Genomic DNA, 13,996 nt, shown 5'->3' with positions numbered 1-13,996 from the left:
GAGCAGGAAAAACACAAGCTCACAAGATACCTGATGTGGAGCTTACACGAGATTTTGGAAGGCGACAATCTAAAGGAATGCTTTGAGTAACAGTAAAAATGTTCGCCCAGTGGCGTAAATCCTGAACAAATGCTTTTCTCAGGAATCCATTTTTAAACACATTGGCACTTCCTCAGCAGTGACTGCTGGATGATATTATGAAATGGCAGCATCCATATGACATATTTTTGTACTTGTTCAAAGGGTGCACTCTATGAGCAAAATATCATGTGCATGTTGAAATTGCATGCAGCCAGAAGGTCTTTCAAGTTTGCGATGAGGACCATTTAGAGAAGAAGTGGTAATCACTTGAATTCCAATCACATGCGTCGTTAAATTGAGATAGCATGAGCGTCCTCAAATGCTGTAATGATGAGATTGACCAGTATTACAAGATATATGTTTGGGAATGAATTCAGCAGCCTTTAATGAGTGATGATTGAGAGTGAACAATGTCGTAAGATATCTGACTGAAAATGAATTGGACTGCTTGAAAAGGTCATATACGAAATGTTTAAAAGGCAAGAATTGCATAGTATCACATCAAACAGGGTAAAGCAAACACTTCCAGATGCCACTAGGGGGCACCCAGAGTTGAACTGGGGACCTCTTGATCTGCAGTCAAATGCTCTACCACTGAGCTATACCCCCAGGAGGAAGTATAATTTGCAACCTCAATGTGAGCACATGAGCAGGAAAAACACAAGCTCACAAGATACCTGATGTGGAGCTTACAGAAGATTTTGGAAGGCGACAATCTAAAGGAATGCTTTGAGTAACAGTAAAAATGTTCGCCCAGTGGCGTAAATCCTGAACAAATGCTTTTCTCAGGAATCCATTTTTAAACACATTGGCACTTCCTCAGCAGTGACTGCTGGATGATATTATGAAATGGCACCATCCATATGACATATTTTTGTACTTGTTCAAAGGGTGCACTCTATGCGCAAAATATCATGTGCATGTTGAAATTGCAAGCAGCCAGAAGGTCTTTCAAGTTTGCGATGAGGACCATTTAGAGAAGAAGAGGTAATCACTTGAATTCCAATCACATGCGTTGTTAAATTGAGATATCATGAGCTTCCTCAAATGCTGTAATGATGAGATTCACCAGTATTACAAGATATATGTTTGGGAATGAATTCAGCAGCCTTTAATGAGTGATGATTGAGAGTGAACAATGTCGTAAGATATCTGACTGAAAATGAATTGGACTGCTTGAAAAGGTCATATACGAAATGTTTAAAAGGCAAGAATTGCATAATATCACAACAAACAGGGTAAAGCAAACACTTCCAGATGCCACTAGGGGGCACCCAGAGTTGAACTGGGGACCTCTTGATCTGCAGTCAAATGCTCTACCACTGAGCTATACTCCCAGCAGGAAGTGTGATTTGCAACCTCAATGTGAGCACATGAGCAGGAAAAACACAAGCTCACAAGATACCTGATGTGGAGCTTACACGAGATTTTGGAAGGCGACAATCTAAAGGAATGCTTTGAGTAACAGTAAAAATGTTCGCCCAGTGGCGTAAATCCTGAACAAATGCTTTTCTCAGGAATCCATTTTTAAACACATTGGCACTTCCTCAGCAGTGACTGCTGGATGATATTATGAAATGGCAGCATCCATATGACATAATTTTAGACTTGTTCAAGGGGTGCACTCTATGAGCAAAATATCATGTGCATGTTGAAATTGCATGCAGCCAGAAGGTCTTTCAAGTTTGCGATGAGGACCATTTAGAGAAGAAGTGGTAATCACTTGAATTCCAATCACATGCGTCGTTAAATTGAGATATCATGAGCGTCCTCTAATGCTGTAATGATGAGATTCACCAGTATTACAAGATATATGTTTGGGAATTAATTCAGCAGCCTTTAATGAGTGATGATTGAGAGTGAACAATGTCGTAAGATATCTGACTGAAAATGAATTGGACTGCTTGAAAAGGTCATATATGAAATGTTTAAAAGGCAAGAATTGCATAGTATCACATCAAACAGGGTAAAGCAAAAACTTCCAGATGCCACTAGGGGGCACACAGAGTTGAACTGGGGACCTCTTGATATGCAGTCAAATGCTCTACCACTGAGCTATACTCCCAGCAGGAAGTGTGATTTGCAACCTCAATGTGAGCACATGAGCAGGAAAAACACAAGCTCACAAGATACCTGATGTGGAGCTTACAGAAGATTTTGGAAGGCGACAATCTAAAGGAATGCTTTGAGTAACAGTAAAAATGCTCGCCCAGTGGCGTAAATCCTGAACAAATGCTTTTCTCAGGAATCCATTTTTAAATACATTGGCACTTCCTGAGCAGTGACTGCTGGATGATATTATGAAATGGCACCATCCATATGACATATTTTTGGACTTGTTCAAAGGGTGCACTCTATGCGCAAAATATCATGTGCATGTTGAAATTGCAAGCAGCCAGAAGGTCTTTCAAGTTTGCGATGAGGACCATTTAGAGAAGAAGTGGTAATCACTTGAATTCCAATCACATGCGTTGTTAAATTGAGATATCATGAGCTTCCTCAAATGCTGTAATGATGAGATTCACCAGTATTACAAGATATATGTTTGGGAATGAATTCAGCAGCCTTTAATGAGTGATGATTGAGAGTGAACAATGTCGTAAGATATATGACTGAAAATGAATTGGACTGCTTGAAAAGGTCATATACGAAATGTTTAAAAGGCAAGAATTGCATAGTATCACATCAAACAGGGTAAAGCAAACACTTCCAGATGCCACTAGGGGGCACCCAGAGTTGAACTGGGGTCCTCTTGATCTGCAGTCAAATGCTCTACCACTGAGCTATACCCCCAGGAGGAAGTGTGATTTGCAACCTCAATGTGAGCACATGAGCAGGAAAAACACAAGCTCACAAGATACCTGATGTGGAGCTTACACGAGATTTTGGAAGGCGACAATCTAAAGGAATGCATTGAGTAACAGTAAAAATGTTCGCCCAGTGGCGTAAATCCTGAACAAATGCTTTTCTCAGGAATCCATTTTTAAACACATTGGCACTTCCTCAGCAGTGACTGCTGGATGATATTATGAAATGGCACCATCTATATGACATATTTTTGGACTTGTTCAAAGGGTGCACTCTATGAGCAAAATATCATGTGCATGTTGAAATTGCATGCAGCCAGAAGGTCTTTCAAGTTTGCGATGAGGACCATTTAGAGAAGAAGTGGTAATCACTTGAATTCCAATCACATGCGTCGTTAAATTGAGATATCATGAGCGTCCTCAAATGCTGTAATGATGAGATTCACCAGTATTACAAGATATATGTTTGGGAATGAAATCAGCAGCCTTTAAAGAGTGATGATTGAGAGAGAACAATGTCGTAAGATATCTGACTGAAAATGAATTGGACTGCTTGAAAAGGTCATATACGAAATGTTTAAAAGGCAAAAATTGCATAGTATCACAACAAACAGGGTAAAGCAAACACTTCCAGATGCCACTAGGGGGCACCCAGAGTTGAACTGAGGACCTCTTGATCTGCAGTCAAATGCTCTACCACTGAGCTATACCCCCAGGAGGAAGTGTGATTTGCAACCTCAATGTGAGCACATGAGCAGGAAAAACACAAGCTCACAAGATACCTGATGTGGAGCTTACAGAAGATTTTGGAAGGCGACAATCTAAAGGAATGCTTTGAGTAACAGTAAAAATGCTCGCCCAGTGGCGTAAATCCTGAACAAATGCTTTTCTCAGGAATCCATTTTTAAATACATTGGCACTTCCTGAGCAGTGACTGCTGGATGATATTATGAAATGGCACCATCCATATGACATATTTTTGGACTTGTTCAAAGGGTGCACTCTATGCGCAAAATATTATGTGCATGTTGAAATTGCAAGCAGCCAGAAGGTCTTTCAAGTTTGCGATGAGGACCATTTAGAGAAGAAGTGGTAATCACTTGAATTCCAATCACATGCGTTGTTAAACTGAGATATCATGATCTTCCTCAAATGCTGTAATGATGAGATTCACCAGTATTACAAGATATATGTTTGGGAATGAATTCAGCAGCCTTTAATGAGTGATGATTGAGAGTGAACAATGTCGTAAGATATATGACTGAAAATGAATTGGACTGCTTGAAAAGGTCATATACGAAATGTTTAAAAGGCAAGAATTGCATAGTATCACATCAAACAGGGTAAAGCAAACACTTCCAGATGCCACTAGGGGGCACCCAGAGTTGAACTGGGGACCTCTTGATCTGCAGTCAAATGCTCTACCACTGAGCTATACCCCCAGGAGGAAGTGTGATTTGCAGCCTCAATGTGAGCACATGAGCAGGAAAAACACAAGCTCACAAGATACCTGATGTGGAGCTTACAGAAGATTTTGGAAGGCGACAATCTAAAGGAATGCTTTGAGTAACAGTAAAAATGCTCGCCCAGTGGCGTAAATCCTGAACAAATGCTTTTCTCAGGAATCCATTTTTAAATACATTGGCACTTCCTCAGCAGTGACTGCTGGATGATATTATGAAATGGCACCATCCATATGACATATTTTTGGACTTGTTCAAAGGGTGCACTCTATGAGCAAAATATCATGTGCATGTTGAAATTGCAAGCAGCCAGAAGGTCTTTCAAGTTTGCGATGAGGACCATTTAGAGAAGAAGTGGTAATCACTTGAATTCCAATCACATGCGTCGTTAAATTGAGATATCATGAGCGTCCTCAAATGCTGTAATGATGAGATTCACCAGTATTACAAGATATATGTTTGGGAATGAATTCAGCAGCCTTTAAAGAGTGATGATTGAGAGAGAACAATGTCGTAAGATATCTGACTGAAAATGAATTGGACTGCTTGAAAAGGTCATATACGAAATGTTTAAAAGGCAAGAATTGCATAATATCACAACAAACAGGGTAAAGCAAACACTTCCAGGTGCCACTAGGGGGCACCCAGAGTTGAACTGGGGACCTCTTGATCTGTAGTCAAATGCTCTACCACTGAGCTATACCCCCAGCAGGAAGTGTGATTTGCAACCTCAATGTGAGCACATGAGCAGGAAAAACACAAGCTCACAAGATACCTGATGTGGAGCTTACAGAAGATTTTGGAAGGCGACAATCTAAAGGAATGCTTTGAGTAACAGTAAAAATGCTCGCCCAGTGGCGTAAATCCTGAACAAATGCTTTTCTCAGGAATCCATTTTTAAATACATTGGCACTTCCTGAGCAGTGACTGCTGGATGATATTATGAAATGGCACCATCCATATGACATATTTTTGGACTTGTTCAAAGGGTGCACTCTATGCGCAAAATATCATGTGCATGTTGAAATTGCAAGCAGCCAGAAGGTCTTTCAAGTTTGCGATGAGGACCATTTAGAGAAGAAGTGGTAATCACTTGAATTCCAATCACATGCGTTGTTAAATTGAGATATCATGAGCTTCCTCAAATGCTGTAATGATGAGATTCACCAGTATTACAAGATATATGTTTGGGAATGAATATAGCAGCCTTTAATGAGTGATGATTGAGAGAGAACAATGTCGTAAGATATCTGACTGAAAATGAATTGGACTGCTTGGAAAGGTCATATACGAAATGTTTAAAAGGCAAGAATTGCATAGTATCACATCAAACAGGGTAAAGCAAACACTTCCAGATGCCACTAGGGGGCACCCAGAGTTGAACTGGGGACCTCTTGATCTGCAGTCAAATGCTCTACCACTGAGCTATACCCCCAGGAGGAAGTGTGATTTGCAGCCTCAATGTGAGCACATGAGCAGGAAAAACACAAGCTCACAAGATACCTGATGTGGAGCTTACAGAAGATTTTGGAAGGCGACAATCTAAAGGAATGCTTTGAGTAACAGTAAAAATGCTCGCCCAGTGGCGTAAATCCTGAACAAATGCTTTTCTCAGGAATCCATTTTTAAATACATTGGCACTTCCTCAGCAGTGACTGCTGGATGATATTATGAAATGGCACCATCCATATGACATATTTTTGGACTTGTTCAAAGGGTGCACTCTATGAGCAAAATATCATGTGCATGTTGAAATTGCAAGCAGCCAGAAGGTCTTTCAAGTTTGCGATGAGGACCATTTAGAGAAGAAGTGGTAATCACTTGAATTCCAATCACATGCGTCGTTAAATTGAGATATCATGAGCGTCCTCAAATGCTGTAATGATGAGATTCACCAGTATTACAAGATATATGTTTGGGAATGAATTCAGCAGCCTTTAAAGAGTGATGATTGAGAGAGAACAATGTCGTAAGATATCTGACTGAAAATGAATTGGACTGCTTGAAAAGGTCATATACGAAATGTTTAAAAGGCAAGAATTGCATAATATCACAACAAACAGGGTAAAGCAAACACTTCCAGGTGCCACTAGGGGGCACCCAGAGTTGAACTGGGGACCTCTTGATCTGTAGTCAAATGCTCTACCACTGAGCTATACCCCCAGCAGGAAGTGTGATTTGCAACCTCAATGTGAGCACATGAGCAGGAAAAACACAAGCTCACAAGATACCTGATGTGGAGCTTACAGAAGATTTTGGAAGGCGACAATCTAAAGGAATGCTTTGAGTAACAGTAAAAATGCTCGCCCAGTGGCGTAAATCCTGAACAAATGCTTTTCTCAGGAATCCATTTTTAAATACATTGGCACTTCCTGAGCAGTGACTGCTGGATGATATTATGAAATGGCACCATCCATATGACATATTTTTGGACTTGTTCAAAGGGTGCACTCTATGCGCAAAATATCATGTGCATGTTGAAATTGCAAGCAGCCAGAAGGTCTTTCAAGTTTGCGATGAGGACCATTTAGAGAAGAAGTGGTAATCACTTGAATTCCAATCACATGCGTTGTTAAATTGAGATATCATGAGCTTCCTCAAATGCTGTAATGATGAGATTCACCAGTATTACAAGATATATGTTTGGGAATGAATTCAGCAGCCTTTAATGAGTGATGATTGAGAGTGAACAATGTCGTAAGATATCTGACTGAAAATGAATTGGACTGCTTGAAAAGGTCATATACGAAATGTTTAAAAGGCAAGAATTGCATAGTATCACATCAAACAGGGTAAAGCAAACACTTCCAGATGCCACTAGGGGGCACCCAGAGTTGAACTGGGGACCTCTTGATCTGCAGTCAAATGCTCTACCACTGAGCTATACCCCCAGGAGGAAGTGTGATTTGCAACCTCAATGTGAGCACATGAGCAGGAAAAACACAAGCTCACAAGATACCTGATGTGGAGCTTACAGAAGATTTTGGAAGGCGACAATCTAAAGGAATGCTTTGAGTAACAGTAAAAATGCTCGCCCAGTGGCGTAAATCCTGAACAAATGCTTTTCTCAGGAATCCATTTTTAAACACATTGGCACTTCCTGAGCAGTGACTGCTGGATGATATTATGAAATGGCACCATCCATATGACATATTTTTAGACTTGTTCAAGGGGTGCACTCTATGAGCAAAATATCATGTGCATGTTGAAATTGCATGCAGCCAGAAGGTCTTTCAAGTTTGCGATGAGGACCATTTAGAGAAGAAGTGGTAATCACTTTAATTCCAATCACATGCGTCGTTAAATTGAGATATCATGAGCGTCCTCAAATGCTGTAATGATGAGATTCACCAGTATTACAAGATATATGTTTGGGAATGAATATAGCAGCCTTTAATGAGTGATGATTGAGAGAGAACAATGTCGTAAGATATCTGACTGAAAATGAATTGGACTGCTTGGAAAGGTCATATACGAAATGTTTAAAAGGCAAGAATTGCATAGTATCACATCAAACAGGGTAAAGCAAACACTTCCAGATGCCACTAGGGGGCACCCAGAGTTGAACTGGGGACCTCGTGATCTGCACTCAAATGCTCTACCACTGAGCTATACCCCCAGCAGGAAGTGTGATTTGCAACCTTAATGTGAGCACATGAGCAGGAAAAACACAAGCTCACAAGATACCTGATGTGGAGCTTACACGAGATTTTGGAAGGCGACAATCTAAAGGAATGCTTTGAGTAACAGTAAAAATGTTCGCCCAGTGGCGTAAATCCTGAACAAATGCTTTTCTCAGGAATCCATTTTTAAACACATTGGCACTTCCTGAGCAGTGACTGCTGGATGATATTATGAAATGGCACCATCCATATGACATATGACATATTTTTGGACTTGTTCAAAGGGTGCACTCTATGAGCAAAATATCATGTGCATGTTGAAATTGTAAGCAGCCAGAAGGTCTTTCAAGTTTGCGATGAGGACCATTTAGAGAAGAAGTGGTAATCACTTGAATTCCAATCACATGCGTCGTTAAATTGAGATATCATGAGCGTCCTCAAATGCTGTAATGATGAGATTCACCAGTATTACAAGATATATATTTTTGGGAATGTAATCAGCAGCCTTTAAAGAGTGATGATTGAGAGAGAACAATGTCGTAAAATATCTGACTGAAAATGAATTGTACTGCTTGAAAAGGTCATATACGAAATGTTTAAAAGCCAAGAATTGCATAGTATCACAACAAACAGGGTAAAGCAAACACTACCAGATGCCACTAGGGGGCACCCAGAGTTGAACTGGGGACCGCTTGATCTGCAGTCAAATGCTCTACCACTGAGCTATACCCCCAGCAGGAAGTGTGATTTGCAACCTCAATGTGAGCACATGAGCAGGAAAAACACAAGCTCACAAGATACCTGATGTGGAGCTTACAGGAGATTTTGGAAGGCGACAATCTAAAGGAATGCTTTGAGTAACAGTAAAAATACTCGCCCAGTGGCGTAAATCCTGAACAAATGCTTTTCTCAGGAATCCATTTTTAAATACATTGGCACTTCCTGAGCAGTGACTGCTGGATGATATTATGAAATGGCACCATCCATATGACATATTTTTGGACTTGTTCAAAGGGTGCCCTCTATGAGCAAAATATCATGTGCATGTTGAAATTGCAAGCAGTCAGAAGGTCTTTCAAGTTTGCGATGAGGACAATTTAGAGAAGAAGTGGTAATCACTTGAATTCCAATCACATGCGTTGTTAAATTGAGATATCATGAGCGTCCTCAAACGCTGTAATGATGAGATTCACCAGTATTACAAGATATATGTTTGGGAATGAATTCAGCAGCCTTTAATGAGTGATGATTGAGAGTGAACAATGTCGTAAGATATCTGACTGAAAATGAATTGGACTGCTTGAAAAGGTCATATACGAAATGTTTAAAAGGCAAGAATTGCATAGTATCACATCAAACAGGGTAAAGCAAACACTTCCAGATGCCACTAGGGGGCACCCAGAGTTGAACTGTGGACCTCTTGATCTGCAGTCAAATGCTCTACCAGTGAGCTATACCCCCAGGAGGAAGTGTGATTTGCAACCTCAATGTGAGCACATGAGCAGGAAAAACACAAGCTCACAAGATACCTGATGTGGAGCTTACAGGAGATTTTGGTAGGTGACAATCTAAAGGAATGCTTTGAGTAACAGTAAAAATGCTCGCCCAGTGGCGTAAATCCTGAACAAATGCTTTTCTCAGGAATCCATTTTTAAACACATTGGCACTTCCTGAGCAGTGACTGCTGGATGATATTATGAAATGGCACCATCCATATGACATATTTTTAGACTTGTTCAAGGGGTGCACTCTATGAGCAAAATATCATGTGCATGTTGAAATTGCATGCAGCCAGAAGGTCTTTCAAGTTTGCGATGAGGACCATTTAGAGAAGAAGTGGTAATCACTTGAATTCCAATCACATGCGTCGTTAAATTGAGATATCATGAGCGTCCTCAAATGCTGTAATGATGAGATTCACCAGTATTACAAGATATATGTTTGGGAATGAATTCAGCAGCCTTTAAAGAGTGATGATTGAGAGAGAACAATGTCGTAAGATATCTGACTGAAAATGAATTGGACTGCTTGAAAAGGTCATATACGAAATGTTTAAAAGGCAAGAATTGCGTAATATCACAACAAACAGGGTAAAGCAAACACTTCCAGATGCCACTAGGGGACACCCAGAGTTGAACTGGGGACCGCTTGATCTGCAGTCAAATGCTCTACCACTGAGCTATACCCCCAGCAGGAAGTGTGATTTGCAACCTCAATGTGAGCACATGAGCAGGAAAAACACAAGCTCACAAGATACCTGATGTGGAGCTTACAGGAGATTTTGGAAGGCGACAATCTAAAGGAATGCTTTGAGTAACAGTAAAAATACTCGCCCAGTGGCGTAAATCCTGAACAAATGCTTTTCTCAGGAATCCATTTTTAAATACATTGGCACTTCCTGAGCAGTGACTGCTGGATGATATTATGAAATGGCACCATCCATATGACATATTTTTGGACTTGTTCAAAGGGTGCCCTCTATGAGCAAAATATCATGTGCATGTTGAAATTGCAAGCAGTCAGAAGGTCTTTCAAGTTTGCGATGAGGACAATTTAGAGAAGAAGTGGTAATCACTTGAATTCCAATCACATGCGTCGTTAAATTGAGATATCATGAGCGTCCTCAAATGCTGTAATGATGAGATTCACCAGTATTACAAGATATATGTTTGGGAATGAAATCAGCAGCCTTTAAAGAGTGATGATTGAGAGAGAACAATGTCGTAAGATATCTGACTGAAAATGAATTGTACTGCTTGAAAAGGTCATATACGAAATGTTTAAAAGGCAAGAATTGCATAGTATCACAACAAACAGGGTAAAGCAAACACTTCCAGATGCCACTAGGGGGCACCCAGAGTTGAACTGGGGACCTCTTGATCTGCAGTCAAATGCTCTACCACTGAGCTATTCCCCCAGCAGGAAGTGTGATTTGCAACCTCAATATGAGCACATGAGCAGGAAAAACACAAGCTCACAAGATACCTGATGTGGAGCTTACAGGAGATTTTGGAAGGCGACAATCTAAAGGAATGCTTTGAGTAACAGTAAAAATGCTCGCCCAGTGGCGTAAATCCTGAACAAATGCTTTTCTCAGGAATCCATTTTTAAATACATTGGCACTTCCTGAGCAGTGACTGCTGGATGATATTATGAAATGGCACCATCCATATGACATATTTTTGGACTTGTTCAAAGGGTGCACTCTATGAGCAAAATATCATGTGCATGTTGAAATTGCAAGCAGCCAGAAGGTCTTTCAAGTTTGCGATGAGGACCATTTAGAGAAGAAGTGGTAATCACTTGAATTCCAATCACATGCGTTGTTAAATTGAGATATCATGAGCGTCCTCAAACGCTGTAATGATGAGATTCACCAGTATTACAAGATATATGTTTGGGAATGAATTCAGCAGCCTTTAATGAGTGATGATTGAGAGTGAACAATGTCGTAAGATATCTGACTGAAAATGAATTGGACTGCTTGAAAAGGTCATATACGAAATGTTTAAAAGGCAAGAATTGCATAGTATCACATCAAACAGGGTAAAGCAAACACTTCCAGATGCCACTAGGGGGCACCCAGAGTTGAACTGTGGACCTCTTGATCTGCAGTCAAATGCTCTACCAGTGAGCTATACCCCCAGGAGGAAGTGTGATTTGCAACCTCAATGTGAGCACATGAGCAGGAAAAACACAAGCTCACAAGATACCTGATGTGGAGCTTACAGGAGATTTTGGTAGGTGACAATCTAAAGGAATGCTTTGAGTAACAGTAAAAATGCTCGCCCAGTGGCGTAAATCCTGAACAAATGCTTTTCTCAGGAATCCATTTTTAAACACATTGGCACTTCCTGAGCAGTGACTGCTGGATGATATTATGAAATGGCACCATCCATATGACATATTTTTAGACTTGTTCAAGGGGTGCACTCTATGAGCAAAATATCATGTGCATGTTGAAATTGCATGCAGCCAGAAGGTCTTTCAAGTTTGCGATGAGGACCATTTAGAGAAGAAGTGGTAATCACTTGAATTCCAATCACATGCGTCGTTAAATTGAGATATCATGAGCGTCCTCAAATGCTGTAATGATGAGATTCACCAGTATTACAAGATATATGTTTGGGAATGAATTCAGCAGCCTTTAAAGAGTGATGATTGAGAGAGAACAATGTCGTAAGATATCTGACTGAAAATGAATTGGACTGCTTGAAAAGGTCATATACGAAATGTTTAAAAGGCAAGAATTGCGTAATATCACAACAAACAGGGTAAAGCAAACACTTCCAGATGCCACTAGGGGACACCCAGAGTTGAACTGGGGACCTCTTGATCTGCAGTCAAATGCTCTACCACTGAGCTATACTCCCAGCAGGAAGTGTGATTTGCAACCTCAATGTGAGCACATGAGCAGGAAAAACACAAGCTCACAAGATACCTGATGTGGAGCTTACATGAGATTTTGGAAGGCGACAATCTAAAGGAATGCTTTGAGTAACAGTAAAAATGTTCGCCCAGTGGCGTAAATCCTGAACAAATGCTTTTCTCAGGAATCCATTTTTAAACACATTGGCACTTCCTCAGCAGTGACTGCTGGATGATATTATGAAATGGCACCATCCATATGACATATTTTTGTACTTGTTCAAAGGGTGCACTCTATGAGCAAAATATCATGTGCATGTTGAAATTGCATGCAGCCAGAAGGTCTTTCAAGTTTGCGATGAGGACCATTTAGAGAAGAAGTGGTAATCACTTGAATTCCAATCACATGCGTCGTTAAATTGAGATATCATGAGCGTCCTCAAATGCTGTAATGATGAGATTCACCAGTATTACAAGATATATGTTTGGGAATGAATACAGCAGCCTTTAATGAGTGATGATTGAGAGAGAACAATGTCGTAAGATGTCTGACTGAAAATGAATTGGACTGCTTGGAAAGGTCATATACGAAATGTTTAAAAGGCAAGAATTGCATAGTATCACATAAAACAGGGTAAAGCAAACACTTCCAGATGCCACTAGGGGGCACCCAGAGTTGAACTGGGGACATCGTGATCTGCACTCAAATGCTCTACCACTGAGCTATACCCCCAGCAGGAAGTGTGATTTGCAACTTTAATGTGAGCACATGAGCAGGAAAAACACAAGCTCACAAGATACCTGATGTGGAGCTTACACGAGATTTTGGAAGGCGACAATCTAAAGGAATGCTTTGAGTAACAGTAAAAATGTTCGCCCAGTGGCGTAAATCCTGAACAAATGCTTTTCTCAGGAATCCATTTTTAAATACATTGGCACTTCCTGAGCAGTGACTGCTGGATGATATTATGAAATGGCACCATCCATATGACATATTTTTGGACTTGTTCAAAGGGTGCACTCTATGAGCAAAATATCATGTGCATGTTGAAATTGCAAGCAGCCAGAAGGTCTTTCAAGTTTGCGATGAGGACAATTTAGAGAAGAAGTGGTAATCACTTGAATTCCAATCACATGCGTCGTTAAATTGAGATATCATGAGCGTCCTCAAATGCTGTAATGATGAGATTCATCAGTATTACAAGATATATGTTTGGGAATGAAATCAGCAGCCTTTAAAGAGTGATGATTGAGAGAGAACAATGTCGTAAGATATCTGACTGAAAATGAATTGTACTGCTTGAAAAGGTCATATACGAAATGTTTAAAAGGCAAGAATTGCATAGTATCACAACAAACAGGGTAAAGCAAACACTTCCAGATGCCACTAGGGGGCAACCAGAGTTGAACTGGGGACCTCTTGATCTGCAGTCAAATGCTCTACCACTGAGCTATACCCCCAGCAGGAAGTGTGATTTGCAACCTCAATGTGAGCACATGAGCAGGAAAAACACAAGCTCACAAGATACCTGATGTGGAGCTTACAGGAGATTTTGGAAGGCGACAATCTAAAGGAATGCTTTGAGTAACAGTAAAAATGCTCGCCCAGTGGCGTAAATCCTGAACAAATGCTTTTCTCAGGAATCCATTTTTA

General features: G+C 40.4%; 14 non-coding genes across 14 annotated transcripts; all 14 read right to left on the bottom strand.

Annotated features, from left to right (window-relative positions):
* Positions 1–618: 618 nt before the first annotated feature.
* Positions 619–690, bottom strand: trnac-gca (transfer RNA cysteine (anticodon GCA)). The gene has a single exon. It is a non-coding gene; the product is annotated as a tRNA-Cys (tRNA).
* A 656-nt stretch (positions 691–1,346) lies between these two features.
* Positions 1,347–1,418, bottom strand: trnac-gca (transfer RNA cysteine (anticodon GCA)). Its single transcript has one exon. It is a non-coding gene; the product is annotated as a tRNA-Cys (tRNA).
* Positions 1,419–2,802: 1,384 nt separating this feature from the next.
* On the bottom strand, positions 2,803–2,874 carry trnac-gca (transfer RNA cysteine (anticodon GCA)). Its single transcript has one exon. It is a non-coding gene; the product is annotated as a tRNA-Cys (tRNA).
* Positions 2,875–3,530: 656 nt separating this feature from the next.
* Positions 3,531–3,602, bottom strand: trnac-gca (transfer RNA cysteine (anticodon GCA)). Its single transcript has one exon. It is a non-coding gene; the product is annotated as a tRNA-Cys (tRNA).
* A 656-nt stretch (positions 3,603–4,258) lies between these two features.
* trnac-gca (transfer RNA cysteine (anticodon GCA)) lies at positions 4,259–4,330 on the bottom strand. Its single transcript has one exon. It is a non-coding gene; the product is annotated as a tRNA-Cys (tRNA).
* A 656-nt stretch (positions 4,331–4,986) lies between these two features.
* Positions 4,987–5,058, bottom strand: trnac-aca (transfer RNA cysteine (anticodon ACA)). The gene has a single exon. It is a non-coding gene; the product is annotated as a tRNA-Cys (tRNA).
* A 656-nt stretch (positions 5,059–5,714) lies between these two features.
* Positions 5,715–5,786, bottom strand: trnac-gca (transfer RNA cysteine (anticodon GCA)). Its single transcript has one exon. It is a non-coding gene; the product is annotated as a tRNA-Cys (tRNA).
* Positions 5,787–6,442: 656 nt separating this feature from the next.
* Positions 6,443–6,514, bottom strand: trnac-aca (transfer RNA cysteine (anticodon ACA)). The gene has a single exon. It is a non-coding gene; the product is annotated as a tRNA-Cys (tRNA).
* Positions 6,515–7,170: 656 nt separating this feature from the next.
* trnac-gca (transfer RNA cysteine (anticodon GCA)) lies at positions 7,171–7,242 on the bottom strand. The gene has a single exon. It is a non-coding gene; the product is annotated as a tRNA-Cys (tRNA).
* Positions 7,243–8,635: 1,393 nt separating this feature from the next.
* Positions 8,636–8,707, bottom strand: trnac-gca (transfer RNA cysteine (anticodon GCA)). The gene has a single exon. It is a non-coding gene; the product is annotated as a tRNA-Cys (tRNA).
* A 1,384-nt stretch (positions 8,708–10,091) lies between these two features.
* On the bottom strand, positions 10,092–10,163 carry trnac-gca (transfer RNA cysteine (anticodon GCA)). The gene has a single exon. It is a non-coding gene; the product is annotated as a tRNA-Cys (tRNA).
* A 656-nt stretch (positions 10,164–10,819) lies between these two features.
* trnac-gca (transfer RNA cysteine (anticodon GCA)) lies at positions 10,820–10,891 on the bottom strand. Its single transcript has one exon. It is a non-coding gene; the product is annotated as a tRNA-Cys (tRNA).
* A 1,384-nt stretch (positions 10,892–12,275) lies between these two features.
* trnac-gca (transfer RNA cysteine (anticodon GCA)) lies at positions 12,276–12,347 on the bottom strand. Its single transcript has one exon. It is a non-coding gene; the product is annotated as a tRNA-Cys (tRNA).
* A 1,384-nt stretch (positions 12,348–13,731) lies between these two features.
* trnac-gca (transfer RNA cysteine (anticodon GCA)) lies at positions 13,732–13,803 on the bottom strand. Its single transcript has one exon. It is a non-coding gene; the product is annotated as a tRNA-Cys (tRNA).
* Positions 13,804–13,996: the final 193 nt, after the last annotated feature.

Source organism: Brachyhypopomus gauderio, chromosome 6 (genome assembly GCF_052324685.1).
Source record: "Brachyhypopomus gauderio isolate BG-103 chromosome 6, BGAUD_0.2, whole genome shotgun sequence".
NCBI lineage: Eukaryota > Metazoa > Chordata > Actinopteri > Gymnotiformes > Hypopomidae > Brachyhypopomus > Brachyhypopomus gauderio.
Note: the sequence above shows the minus strand (reverse complement) of the source record. Positions and strands in the feature narration are given on the sequence as shown.